This window comes from Cupressus sempervirens, chromosome 8 (genome assembly GCF_028749045.1).
Source record: "Cupressus sempervirens isolate cs-2001-9-10 chromosome 8, ASM2874904v1, whole genome shotgun sequence".
Taxonomy (NCBI): Eukaryota; Viridiplantae; Streptophyta; class Pinopsida; order Cupressales; family Cupressaceae; genus Cupressus; species Cupressus sempervirens.
Genome location: NC_143125.1, coordinates 826,545,658 through 826,561,145, shown reverse-complemented (window position 1 = coordinate 826,561,145; position 15,488 = coordinate 826,545,658). Strand labels below are relative to the sequence as shown.

At 37.6% G+C, this 15,488-nt stretch overlaps 1 long non-coding RNA gene and 1 pseudogene across 1 annotated transcript in view; both read right to left on the bottom strand.

Annotated features, from left to right (window-relative positions):
• LOC149544955 (uncharacterized) overlaps window positions 1-1,354 on the bottom strand; it is a 1,424-nt gene extending 70 nt beyond the window's left edge. The window contains exons 1-2 of the long non-coding RNA XR_016355301.1: window positions 489-1,354; window positions 1-359 (exon numbers count right to left, since the gene is read on the bottom strand). The exon at window positions 1-359 is cut by the window's left edge and continues 70 nt beyond it. This is a non-coding gene — a long non-coding RNA (uncharacterized LOC149544955). The remainder of the gene's footprint in view (window positions 360-488) is intronic.
• A 5,568-nt stretch (window positions 1,355-6,922) lies between these two features.
• Window positions 6,923-14,032, bottom strand: LOC149544954 (disease resistance protein Roq1-like; annotated as a pseudogene).
• Window positions 14,033-15,488: the final 1,456 nt, after the last annotated feature.

Sequence of the window (15,488 nt, the reverse complement as noted above, 5' to 3'; positions counted from 1 at the left end):
ATCCGCATCAGAGGGGTACTAATGAGCTAAAAGTGTTGCATTTGTATTAGTAGTAGAATCCAAACCACTACTAGTAGAGGGGATTGTGAACTTATAATCCTCCTCCTCTCATCCACATCAATCAAAGTGGATCTAGCAAGATCCTGGATGGTCATATCTAAATCAAGAGTCTAGGGTGCTACATCCCAAAACTTTTCAGGCCCCTTCTTGTATATTGGATCCTTCTATAACAACAACCACAAATTGTTGTGAATGAACACAAGGTCTTCAACTTTTTTTGGAGTCAACCGGTTGCATTTGACTGAGTGGATAAATGAGTAAGTACTCCAAATCCACTTAGCTGTAGAAGAGCTGGCAACCTAAAGAGAAATTAAAAATTATCAATACAACAATCAAGATAAATAAATTAAACAATAAATTCAAAGAATTGAGAGTGTTAACCTTAAGCTTAATAAATCAACTTTAGGTGATAAATTTTACAAACTTACTTGGGATAGGACTTTATGGAAAGAGGTTGGAGGTACATGAAGGCTTGCCCATGAAGGTACCACCATTTGATGGCATCCATCCTGCTTTGGTATGCTATGGCAATAGGGTGGAACTTATCATCTGAGATGAAGGCAGCAAATTCACTCCTCACAATTTCTCCAATCTATGGATCTTGGAATATTTTAGCTAGTGTCCTCTTATACCCATTTTCAACCTCTTCTTGGAAGGCGAAGTACATTTGCACTATAGTACCTAGGGATAACAAAAGACAATTGAACACTATCAAATATCAATAGCACAAACATTGGATAAAATAAGCACAAGCATTTGATAAGAACTACAATACCTTGGGGATAGAGCATATGCAAGGAGGTGCAAAGGTGTGGTCATCTTGTTCCATCGATGATGAATAATTTTTTCCACCTTCTTGTAAAGGGTGTCCTTAAGATCATTCTCCCTCCTCTATATGACCTAGGATATGAGATATGAAAAATAATTATAATTAGTGAATATGTCAATTTAAACTTTAGAACCTAGATATCTCTCAAATAATTTTTTTTTTGTAAACGAGCGTAGAACTTAACATTTTAATTTTTTTCCAGCATAGTGTCCATGGAATCATAAATATCCCCCAAGGCATGGCTCATCACTGTCTACAAAGTGAAGCATTTCCATTATTGGATCGGTGACTTCCAATGCATAAGTCACAAGACCCCACCAATCATCATCTAGTATCATTCTTCTCATGTTTAAGGCCTTTGTTGTATTGGAATTCTTCCAAATGCCCCATTGGGGGCTAATGACCACATGTTTCAATGCTTCTTTTACCTTCACAGGTCGTCTCAAGATGATTGTGTGAGAAGCAAAGTGGGTTTCAACAACCTAAGAACATGTTAAACTCAAGTTAGTAATACTTTTAAAATTAAAACATGTTAATGTAAACAACAACAAAAATTATGGAATCCAATTATATTCAATTATATATTAAATATACAAATTTACCTTCAATAATTCCAAGTCCAAGAAACTCCTAAAAATTGCTTGTGACATGTGATGATTTGTCACAAACATTTGAATCTCTTCAGTTTCCTCATATATCTTTTTCACCCAATCTATTTCTGTGCCAATTGCTTTCATCACCAAATTGAGAGAATGGATGGTGCATTTTGTTCAAACGATATGATCATATCTAGACTCTACAATTATCCCTACAACCCTACAAACTTTTGCACTGTCTGTGACCACTTGGACAACATTATTAGTACCCACTGACTCTATGACATCAATGAGAATGCGTGAAATAAATTCTGAATTTTTCACTTGCCCTTCATAATCAACTGCCTTCAAGAACATTGCACCCTTAGGGCATACAACAATAACATTGATCAATGGATGGTTTCTACAATCTTTCCACCCATCCGAAATAATAGACACACCTGATTGAACCCAAAAATCTCTTATTGGTTGAAGTTTAGCCTCTACAGATTTCCTCTCATGATGTAATATGGTAGCGTGCAACTTCTCATAACCAGGTGGTTTGTAACCACGAGGTGCTTCAATTATTGCTTCCACCATCTCCCTAAAATAAGGTGATCTCACAAAATTAAATGAAACACCATTTGCAATTAAACAATGTCCAATTTTGTGATCAACAATGTCTTTCTTTTCATTTTGGAATGCCCTATCTAGTTGGCCTCTCTTGCAGGTGAGTGGAGATGGGTCTTCATCTTCATCATTTGTAGTTGGCACAAAAAAAGATGTGTTCTTGTGCTTGTTTGATTAGATGATGGTGTTGGTGTATTTGTTCTTTTGGAAGCAGCATGTTTTTCTTTTGCAACTGCTCTATCAACATCAACTTGCTCTTTTGCTAACGCTGTTATTTTTGCCACTAGTAATCCCTTCTTATAACTACCCTAACACATGTTAATTCTTTCACTTGCAGGGCCCAAAAAATGTAGTTTCACTCAAGAATAGGAGCTTCTATGTTGTATATTTCAATAATTACATTTCCATATATATGCCCCATCCCCAGGATACTATGTGACTCTTGTTGTGTGTCTCCATAAAGGAGACCCCTTATCAATTTTGAGGCCTAGTGATGTAGTGCCACCCCCACCCATTGAGCCTTGACTACTCATTGTTCTATTCTTGCAATCCAGGGGGAAAAAATGAAAGAAAATCATGTTTCACACTTACACAAAAATTTGAAATTTTGAAAAATTAAAAATAAATCAATAATCTATGAAAGAACTTGAGAATATGATTGAAATGCATAATTTAAACACTTCTTGCAAGGTATTTGGAGCTCCACAACCGATCTCCTTTGAATCCAAGCATTTTACTTCAAACTAACAAGTATGAGAGAGCAAAATGAGAGAGCAAAATAGAGAGTAAATGAACCTGTATTATGACTTAGAGGGTCATTTTTAGGGTTTAGGGAAAAAAAAAATTAAAAAATTGAACGGGCCCTTTTTAAAAACTTTTCTTGCCTCCTTTGGCACGGATTCGTGCAGATCTGCAGTGGATCCTCGAGGATTCGGGCAAGATTTGTAATCCTGCATATGGATCCGTCAGATCCTGACGGATCCACAGGCAGGATTACGGATCCACGTGCGGATTCAGATCCAGGATCTGATACACGAATCCAGTAACTAAGCTTTTTCATCGTATATTACCATAATATTCATGGTTGCACTTGTATAGGCGTGAATACACTTTACACAAATGTCTGAAGCTAATTGTAGGTGGATCATATCGGTGTGTGAATTTGTTGAATAGCTGATGCAGATGAAGAAATATATAATAGAACCCTTGATGCTGGAAGTTTTGAAGGCACAAAAGCTTCATTTGTGCAAATTTATTTAATTGCTGAAGCAATGACAAGAGTAGCTATGGTAATGCTTATGTTTCTGACATATATATTAGCAACCCACTGGCTTAGAAGAAATATTGTCAAGCTTCCATGACCTTTTCTGTGCCCTGCATTAGGCAGGAACTCTAGCTGCAGCAGTGCCGCTCTTGTTACATTAGCTTTGTTTGAATTAATAAACCATTGATTAGTTATCACTGGTTATGTAACTGGACTATTTTAATTTGGTTGTGTTGCCTATTTGAAGGCACACATTTTAAATCAATAATATCATTGATCAGTAAAGTTCTTCTGCTTCTTTGTTTGGCATGACATTGGAAATGATTATTGTTTGGAACAAGTGTTTTTCTTTTAAAGGATGGAAGAGTGCTATATTGGACAGAGATATCTTCTAAGGAATGAGATCTCAGTATGGAGTGAGCATGCCCGAGAATGAAGAAAAGAGCCCATTGGTGAAATTTGGGTGCTACATAGACAATGGTCTATGGATAAAGCAGTAATGTTCAAAAATATCGTAGAAGAGATCAAACAAAATTAAATTTTTAGTGAACACTGAAATACATTTACTTCTCCATGTACTGAACAGAACCAGGCATTAATAGCCCTGTATGTAAACTCAGATTTATATGTTTTCCAGCTGCAAGATTTTGAAAGGTTTCATATTAATTAATAACAAACCTCTCCCTGAAACTATCAGCATCTAAAAACCATCAATTCACAAATCTCCTCTGGAAACTGTTAGCATCTGCAAACGATTAAGTACCTCATAGTTTAACAGCAATACAGTAATTGTTTAATGGTGAGAAAATTGTTCTAAGTGAAAACCTCATCCATAATAGAGCGTATCCCCTAATAGCATATATTTATCTAAATAGAATCAATAATAAAGTTATTATTAGCTAAACGATCTACGTAGAAAATATGCCGCACTGTGCTTCAGTGAACTCCAAAACAACTAAAAATAGAATAGAAGTTCAACGTATAAATCTCGAGTATGTCCTCCATATTTAAACGATGGAGCCTATCTAGAAGTTCAATTCCATGGACCACCAATTCGAAAAATATATATATTAATGTCATAAGTCTGAACATGTATTACATTGGTGTCTGCAGATCCTAACGAATGCCAGCCTACTACTCAAGGAGAGCAAATATTTTGTAAAAGGCATCAATAACTTTTGTTGCTTCGCCTGTCAATGCCATTGCTCTAGTATTTGAAAGATTTTGATACTTTTCATATCTCATTTGGAAGTCTACAATAGGAAAAAATGAATCTTGTCTGAACATGGCTATATGTACGTGTGCCCCCTCCTCCAAATGATCCTTCTCTCCTTGCACCTCAAAATAACACAATAAACTTGGAAAGTTCAAAGTTCAAAGTTCAAAGTTAATGAGCACAAATCTTTCATTTACTTTTTTAACACTCCTGATTCTATTCAGCATAGGATTGTTGGTATCCTACGGTTTCAGATAGGTTCACTTCCTTTGACTTATCTTGGCATTCCTATTGCTGTTTTCAGGCAGCCACGTCTCTTCTGGCAAAATTTGATTACCAAGCTTCAGGATAAGGTAAATCATTGGACTCATAGATGGCTTTCTACTGCTGCCTGGGTTACTCTTCTTCAAGCTGTTATCCAAGCTCTTCCTACTTATAGAAGCATGGTTCATGCTGCACCTATTTACTTTCTTAAGGAGTTTGATGCTCTTTATCGACAATTCCTTTGGAGTGGTAATTTGCGTAGTACTAAATGGAGCTTGGTTAATTGGGCAACTGTTTGTAGGCCTAAAAAGGAGGGTGGTCTTGGTCTTCGTTCTGCTCTATTGAGTAGACAAGCTTTGGCTGCTAAACTTTATTGGCGATGGTTCTCTGGACAGCATCAACTTTGGGCTCGTATTATCACTCATAAATATTTTCATGGTGCTGATCCTTGCTCTGTTTCTGCACTTCCTCTTGAAGGTCGTGGCTCAATGGTTTGGCATACTTTGAAGACAGGTGCGATGTTGGTGAAGAGGGGTCTGTTCTGGATATGTAAAGGAGGTTCTCAGGCTTTGTTTTGGTCTGATGCTTGGGATGGATTCCCTTCCATTTTATCCATATACCCTCATCTTCAGCCTCTTTGTGACTTTTTTCTTGCCGCTGGATGGGATAAAGTGGCTCATTACAAGACTCCTTATCAATTGGGATGTGTTGTTGGTTATAGATGGAAGCATTCCTCTGATTGGCCTCCTGGAGGTACAGACATGGATCGTCAGGAGCTTTCTCAAATTCTGGCCTCTAGAGAGTGTTCCTCTTTGCTTGGTCCAGATGTATTGGCTTGGGGCAGTACCTTGTCTGATAAATATCATGTATCTACTGGGTATCAGGAGATAACTAGACAATTATTTGGGAATGCTGAGGTCCCTTGGTGGAAGCAAGTCTGGAATAAAGTTTCTTGGTCCAAGTGCAATTTTTTCATGTGGCTAGTGGCTCACAACCGTTGTCTTACCTGGGATAATCTTTGTAAACGTGGATTTCAGGGCCCCTCTTATTGTGTTTTGTGTGGTAATGGAGAGGAGTCTGTCTCCCATCTGTTCTTCCATTGCTCCTATTCTACTCAGATATGGCACCTTTGGTGGAGCGCTTGGGGTTGCTCTTGTCGGCATGCTTCCTCTTTGCCTGAGTTCTAGGCTCGCTTGGGTAGTTCTCCCTCCAAGTCTTCTTCTCTCCATGCTGCTTGGATTGCTGGCCCATCTTTCATGCTTTGGCATATCTGGTTGGAGAGGAATCGTCGCATATTCCAAGATGTTCGGCTTGGTGTTTTGCATCTTTGGTGGAAAATATCACATTCTCTCCAGGAAACTATTCTTGTGAAGTGTGAGCTTGATGGGGGTATGGATCCGATTGATCTTGCTATCTGTAATCGCCTCAATTTTCATCTGCAGGATGGGGTTGCGGCTCATAGGTTTCCTTCTATGTCCAGGCAGCTTCACCATCAGAGGAAGGGTCGGGTTAACCGGGATGGGCACTGGACTCCTCCTCCCTGTGGAATTCTGAAAATTAACACTGATGGTTCTTCTCGTGGGAATCCTGGTCCGGTTGGTATTGGTGGAGTGGCTCGTTGTAGTTCTGGGAATGTTAAATTTTTCTTCTCAATTCATAAGGGTGATTATACTAACAATCTCATGGAAGCTCAGGCTATTTTATATGCTGTGGAACAGTGTTGCTTGTGGGGATGGAGTAAGATTATTTGTGAGTCTAATTCCCAGGTGGTGGTGAATATGCTTTCTTCGCAAGAGCTTGAGGATGTTAGTTGGCAGCTGGCCACTGTTGTTAAGCAGATTCTTTTCTTCTCTTCCTCTTTTCAGTTCATTAGGTTCAAGTATATTCCGCGAGAATGGAATAGACCTGCTGATTGTTTAGCCAAATGGGCTTCTAGTTAGGATCCGGGTTGGAATATTAGGGATAGGGGGCAACTGTCCTTTGAGATGGTGCAAGAATTTGATGATCTTGTTGCTCAGGATCGAGCTCCTTGTTGTATTCCTTTCTGTCTTAATAAATTTTTACCCCTCTTTTTGCGAAAGTTAGCTTTTGCCGATCAAACACCTCCTTCCATTCCATCAATGTAAGATCTGGAAACTCCAAAGAGTTTGAAATTTGTTGTACAAAAGTAGACACCCATCCTTCTATCTCCATCTGGCAGGGAAATTCCTGTAAATAGAGTTCATTATAATACAAAAATTACATAACGATCTGTTAATAAACATGAGAAGTTCATTATAATAATAAAAAAATTGCCATTGTAATCAGACAGATTTACCTTTATAGACTGAATAATGGGCTTTATGGCTAATATTGTGTGGAATCTAACACTCAATTCTTTTAATTTATCTGCCTTCTCCAAACTCTGTATTCCTAACAGCTCCCAACTAGTTTCCACTTCTAACTTCTCCAATGATCTGCAATGTTGGATACCATCTAATCTGGATACCTTTGGGCAATGCATTATTGTAAATTCCTTGAGAAGAGTCAGATTTGCAAAAGTTGGGAGTTCATCAAACTCAGAACACCCAGATATATGCAGTTGATTAAGGTTTACCACACCTCCAATGCATCTAATGTTCTTAAGCACTTTACAGTCAGTCAGTGATATTGTGGTAATTAATGCTGGCAAGTTTTTGATCTCCATCAATTGGGCATTCCCAGAAATATACATGCTCTTAAGGTTGGGACAACAATCTTCAGAAATGGATATTTCAGACAAACATGTCTCAGGTAAATTTAAAGATTTTAGTTCAAGAAGTGAAAATGCCTCTGCTCCGAAAGGCAATTCTCTGACCCCTGAAAGTATTATTTTTATGCTTGCTAAATGTTTGTGGCCCCAGATACAATGAGGTGTATATTCCAATTTCTTGCAATTGATAATATAGAAACATGTCAAGCAGGACAAGTTTGCAAGAGATGATGGCAGTCTTGTCAACAGTGCACAACCAATATAGAGACACGTCAAACAGGACAGATTTCCAAGAGAATTTGGTAAGCTTGTCAACAGATGGCTACCAATTGATAGGTGGTTCAACTTGCCGAGTAGACCAATGTCATTTCGCAAATACCTCAAGCTGGGACAATGTGCACCGAGAAATTTCAGAGACAATTGATTTGTAATTTGACAAGGCAACTCCTCTACTTCCTCACAAAAATTGAGGTCGAAGATTTCCAGCTTTGTTATGTTTTCCAGCATGTCTGACCTAAGCTTGAGCTTCTTGCAATGTCTTAAACTTAGAAATTCCAAATGTATCAGATGCTTAAAAGAAACAGGCAGCATCCTTTAACTCTTTGCAATTTTTTTTTGTTTTTTAAATGGAAAAGAGGGGTAAAAATTTATTAAGACAGAAAGGAATACAACAAGGAGCTCAATCCTGAGCAACAAGATCATCAAATTTTTGCACCATCTCAAAGGAAAGTTGCCTCCTATCCATAATATTCCAACCCGGATCATGACTAGAAGCCCATTTGGCTAAACAATCAGCAGCTCTGTTCCATTCACGAGGAATATACATGAACCTAATGAATTGAAAAGAGGTAGAGAAGAGAATAATCTGATTAACAATAGTGGCTAGCTACCAACTAACATCCTCAAGCTCCTGCGAAGAAAGCAAGTTCACCACCACTTGGGAATCAGACTCACAGATAATCTTACTCCTTCCCCGCAAGCAACATTGTTCCACAACATATAAAATAGCCTGAGCTTCTATGAGATTGTTAGTGAAATCACCCTTATGAACCGAGAAAAAGAATTTAACATCACCAGAACTACAACGAGCCACTCCCCCAATACTAGTAGGGCCTAGATTCCCCCGGGAAGAACCATCAATGTTAATTTTCAGAACTCCATAGGGAGGAGGAGTCTAATGCCCATCCCGATTTACACGACCCTTCCTCTGATGTTGAAGCTGCCTAGACATAGAAGGAAACCTTTGAGCTGCAGGCCCATCCTGAAGATGAAAATTGAGGCGAGTGCATATAGCAAGATCAACCGGATCCATACCCCCATCTAGCTCACACTTCACAAGAATAGTTTCCTGAAAAGAATGTAAGATCTTCCACCAAAGATGCAAAACACCAAGCGGAACATCTTGGAATATTCGACGATTCCTCTCCAACCATATATGCCAAAGCAAGAATGATGGGCCAGCAATCCAAGCAGCATGGAGAGGAGAAGACTTGGAGGGAGCACTTCCAAGCGGGCCCAAAACTCAGGCAAAGAGGAAGCATGCCTACAAGAGCAACCCCAAGCACTCCACCAAAAGTGCCATAGCTGAAGAGAATAGGAGCAATGGAAGAACATATGGAAGACAAACTCCTCCCCATTACCACACAAAACACAAAAAGAGGGGCCCTAAAATCCACGTTTACAAAGATTATCCCATGTAAGACAGCAGTTGTGAGCCACTAGCCACATGAAAAAATTGCACTTGGACCAAGAGACTTTATTCCTAACTCTTCGCAATCATACAACTTTACATGGCGCAGATTTGTTAGCTTCCGAAGTGATCCAGTAGTGAAGAAAGTTTAACAAAACTAGTTAATTCCAAGTGCTCCAAAGATTGGAGATCACAAAAATCTTCCGGCAGACTGCAATAGGAAGACCCATCGCTGAATTTTACTTTTTTCAAATGCTTAAGACGCCCTATTGAAGCAGGAACCTTTAACAATCTAGTTCTAGAAGTGGCCACATAAGACATATTCAGCTCTATCAGCTTCAAAGGCAGCTGCAGACAAACATAATTTTATTTTAATTATAAATCCTCAAACATTAAATTTAAATTTTTTTCTTTTAAAGCAAACATAGAGAAAGGTACTCACTGTCACATTCTCTCACCAAAGCTCTTGTAAGTCTTCCGAAGAAATTTCCAACACAGTTAAATTTCTCAATGGAAGCCATGAAGGAAGATTCATGTGGGGAAGCCTATCCCATTGAAGCCACACAAGGTCTTGAGATAGTGAAGCGACTTCTTCTGTAAGTTCATTTCCACTAACAAGAAGAATCTCTGGGCCAAGGGAAGATCTAGGACGTTTAAGCCATTTCTTCGAGGTTCCAACGAGTGTTTTCAACAAAATTTGTGATTTCAAAGCATCAGAACTTGTTCCCCGGATTGGGGTTCTTGCCTGAATGGAAAAACCAGCAATATAAATTGTTAAAGATAAATTTCTCAGTCATTTTAAATACTAATTTTCCCACAGTCCAGATCGATTGAGATTAAATGCCTAAGGCATCATCTAATTATTTATAGATAATTATTTGCATCTCACCTTAAAATTTCTCTGGATCTGCTGTGGAAACCAATAACGGCATGGCAAACGGGCAGTTGCAATCTCTCTGCCCATATCACGAAGATGATCATGCATCCTTATTTTCTCTGTGTCTCCACCGCCATTCCAGTAACTTATATTCTCTTTGTGCACTTCCACGAGACATTTATTCACAAGTGTTTCTAAACCATGCAGACCACTCCAGCCAGATCCATCCCACACTGCAATGGCCATACTTTTCTCTTGCCCAGTGAGAAAACAAGCAACATCCAATAACATCTCTTGCTCTTCCTTATCCAGTGCATCGAAGCTTACTTTTAGTCTCTGAATGATGTCAGTGGGCAATATTCTTGATATTTTGTTTAGTTGAGATTGCCAATAATCTTTAGATTTTCTTCCATGTAACTGCCCACCTATCACTTTAAGGGACAGAGGTAATCCACTGCAGGCTACTAAGAAACCTTCAACTAAAATCTCAAATCCAGACAATGGAGAGGGCTGCCTGAATGTGTGCCAATGGAAAAGCTGCATGGCTTGCAAATCATTCAATCCGGGCATTTTATATATTGAAGAGTGTAATAACTGCCCCTCAAAACAAATGACGCATCAGCAATCTCCGTAATATGCGGAAAAATCAGCAAGAGTCAAAGTCTTTTGAATATAGACTAGTCAACATTAGTCGATTAACTATCATTAACTTTAATTAAATTGATACATATACATATATGCTCAAATTTAAAAGAAATTGTAATACCAAATACCAGATACCAGATACCAGATACCAGGTGGTATAACCATGGCGACCAAGTTGAAAAGAGCTCCAGAACCTGTCTAAGAACACAAGGCGAAAATATTGCAGGAGTGCTTTTCCACCCTACCACGAAGCTATTAAGCTTCCCCAGAATCTTTCCTGAAATGAAAGATACCCAACCCGACATCAAGGAAGACTAACCAAGTAAAACCAAGAGAAGTAATGGAACAATGTGATTAAATGAAAGTTTACTCTATACCCATTCACAATTATCATGGACAACTAAACCAATGGACGCAAGAGAACATCAACATTTGTCGTACAACATGTGCATATCTCTTTTCTGTAACATTCAAATGTCCTCTATGTACTTCCAACATTATAAAGCATAATCACTTAATGCTTACATTCAGTCTATGCCCTTAGCACGATATTTATTCTTTCACTAGTCCAACAAGTTTTAGAACACAATTGATGTTGTTCAAAAGAGTATTTCATGTACACAGTGTAGAACATCATAGTAATAACCTCAAAATGAACATATTTCTAATTTAACCATCAATTCATAGACATGATACAACAGGTCATACATACTTATCTAATTAAATGTGAGAGTTCACATGATCATCATTACCAAATTCATTCGAAAAATTATTTGAGTTCAATGCATAATGACACACTCATTATCTAAGCCTACCAATACAAAACATAAAGTAAACATGTTTTCATACATGATTTCAATAGTTTTCAACACATGCAAGTGAAAGGCATTTTCTTCACTAATTAGATAAGAGTAGAACACACTCAAAAGCTAAACACTATCCTATAGCAACAGTGAAAAACACTAATTGTAGCATGATAGAGGCAGTGAGGTTCAAAAAGAGTGAAAGGTTTAGTAAGGTTTACAATGCTACATGAACCACTTGTTGTGTCTATTTAGAATTTGAAGGTTCTAACCCTACTGTCCTCAAGTAACTAGCTTCAAGAAAATATTAATTATTATTTAAGAAATCAACCCTTTTCATTTACCAAAAGAAATTATCATAGTTTAAATAATGATGTTACTAACACATAGAGATAGTAATTATACATACAATGCAGTGTTGTATGGTACAATTTGTCAATGTGTCTACATTGTCAGCATATATGATTTAAAAGGAAACATCATTCAATTTGGCCAAATGTTGTGACTTTTGATAAATAACCTCAAAAATTCACTCCAACACAACTCAACATTCACACTTTAGTTAAAGGAAAATAAATACAGAATAGGCTTCCAATCTATGGTTAATAGAATAAATGAATATTTAGATTCGTTGGGTATCTTTCTTGACATTTATATTTTCTTGCAAGCAGTAGATTATCAAAGCAACGTAAATTTGCAGTTAAAAGAACATTATTCTATAGAGAATGGGTTGCAGGGATGTACTATGGAAAGCTACGCCGTGACACAAAGGCTCCATCCCATGGACTTTGTAGGGATTAAACATTTAAATCTCTCTTGTAGTCGATGTATTGAATGTATCCTGCTGAGATCGATGAAGATAGTGTTTGGGTTTCGCTTTAAGATTTCGCCTGTAGCTCTGCATCAATTCTGAATCTTGCTGCTTAAACTCTAATCTCAAAAACCTTTTTTTTTTAAATTTTGCAATCGTTCCTCGTTAACTGCAAATGAACTAAGACTGAGACATCTCTAGATGCATATGGCATCTTTTCTTCTGACCCAAAATTGATATATAATCTGGTAGATGCCAGAAGAACAAGGAGTCGATATGGTGTACTCGAGCTATATTTTTGTATGGAATGGACTTACTAGGGCCCCAAACTGTAACTACCATAAAAATTGCCCAGAATACAACATTGCTCATTTTCGTCTATTGGGTAGTTGGAGACAACCTAAACTATGCAAGAATTCAACTTTCTCCACAACAAAATGGAAAATAAGGCTCTAACGGAGCTCATTTAAGGTGGGAGAGGAGAGAGAAGAATAATGCATGTCAAAAATAGTTGAACTGTCATTGCCTTGCACTAGCGATTTCCAAAGTCGGGCTTTTTAGCAAGCGGGGCATATTTTCTCTTACCCATTTTGAGGCAGCAGCTTCATGAAGGAATAGTACAAGGAGAAATAAAACAATACAATGGGACTTTGAAGACATCCCTTCCTGGAAGGAGGACAAGAATGGCTGGTTTTCTGAGCTCTGTGAAAGTTTCCATGTAGTTCAGTGCTGGCTATATTAATTATAAGAGACAAATCGCACCTCAAAAATGTATAACTCTCCTCTCTACCCTAGGCAATGCCCCCATTTGTATTCATAACTGCATTTAATAATAATTCCCCACAAAAGATTCCCACATTCATCTGTAACTGTTGCTCTTAAATCCGTTCAAGATTAAATTCCTATTAATGCATTTAGTTAGTAGCAATAATAATGTCGATTTATATGGATATAGAAAGGTGGTTGTGACAAAGAGACATCCCATGATGTAAGGATTCCCAGATCCCTAGATGTGACAATCACAAGACTGTCAGATCAAAGGTTATTGAGATTTGGCAGTAGAGCATCTAGCTGGTCGATGTGATCTACATCATCTAGAACAATGAGTGCACGAACATATCTCAAACAATTTGACAAAATTCTTTTTCCATCTTCTACATTGTCGAAATAAAAATTAGAGATACCGAAGTCCTCAAGAAGTCTTTTTTGTTTCTCGTGCAAATTACTCTAACCCGCTATTCGGACATCAAAAATAAAACTACTTCTTTCAAATGATGAACATTTCCTATTGAACAACTCTTTCGCCAACGTGGTTTTCCCACTACCTCCCATGCTCACAATCCCCTCAATTCTTATACTGTTGAGCTTCTGAGCAGAGTAGGCACAATTTCTCTCCAAGTTTTCTACATTTTCATCCATTCCAACAAGATGTTTGCCTACCTCAAATGGAACTCTTTTCATTGCTCTCACTACACAATTCACTACACTCTTCAACAACTTCCCCTCATCCCTAAACATTTGCAAGACAAAAATAAATACCTGAAGAAAGGGGATGGGAAAAAAAGAATTGCTCAATCAACTGTAATGATGTTTAGAGGAATAGAGGTATATCTTGCAATGAAAGAAAGGAAACAGAGTATTTAATACTTACCTGCTATTATTATTAATCAGAAACCTAAAGGCAATGAGAAAGACAAATACATAGAAATAACATTGATTTTATTGCCTTACTGCCTTGCACAAATGCATTACATAAGACCTCTATTTATAGAGATCTGAGAATACTCTAGAATACACATAGAACATTTTAAACATGTTATATTATATTAAACATAGGCGGCTTCTATACTGTAGCTCGGACAGCTGACTGTCTGTTATTTACTCTGGACGGTGGATGGACGGCTGAGTTGGGCTGGATGTGGGCTGGTTGTCTGCTATTAATGGCAGAAATTAATACTGCCAACTACCGTGAACACTCCCCCTTAATTTTTGTCATTAACAAATTTTGCATCTGTAATACCCAATTTCTCTCATAGATATTCAAAGTTATTCTTTAACAATGGCTTAGTGAATATATTTGCCAATTGATCTTCAGATTTGCAGAACTCAAGGTAGATTTCTCCATTGTTGACCAATTCTCTAATGAAGTGGTACCTTGTATCAATATGTTTGCTCCTCTTATGAAATACATGATTTTTAGATAATTCTATTGTTGATTTGTTATCACAAAGAATTAGTGTTGGTTCCTCCTGATGATGGTGAAGATTGAACAAAATTCGACGCATCCATACTGCTTGACATGTTGTGGAAGTGGCAGCTACATATTCTGCTTCAACTGATGAGATCGTCACTATAGGTTGCTTCTTTGATGCCCATGATACAGCTCCTGATCCAAGGTGAAAGATATATCCAGAAGTGCTCCTCCTGTCATCAATGCTACCTGCAAAATCACTGTCAGTATAACCCATCAAACCAAAATTGTTAGCTTTGGAATATAGGATTCCATATCCCATTGTTCCTGCAATATATATCAATATCCTTTTTCCAACTTGCCAATGAGAATTTTGTGGTGATTCCATGAACCTTGAGATTAAACTGACACTATACATGATGTCTAGCCTTGTAGCTGTCATATACATTAAACTTCCAACAAGTCTTTTAAACATAGTTGGATCAACATTTGAGCCCTTTTCTTCCTTGCTAAGTTTTATTCCTGTTGCAACTGGACTTGACATTGGATTGCAATTCATCATTTTAAATCTCTTTAAAACATCCTTTATATACTTGGATTGACAAATGAAGATACCTTTGTCACATTGAATAACTTCAATACCTAAGAAATATCTCATCAACCCCAAATCTGTCATTTCAAATTCTTTCATCATTTCTGACTTGAACATGTCTACTGATAGATTTCCATTGAATATTAAGTCATCAACACAAAAGCATACAATCAAAATCTGACCTTCCTTATTAGTCTTAACATATAACGTGGGCTCATTGTTACTTCTATTGAATTGATTACTTATCATTTATTAATCAATCCTCTTATACCAAGCCCTAGGAGCTTGTTTCAAACCATAAAGTGCCTTG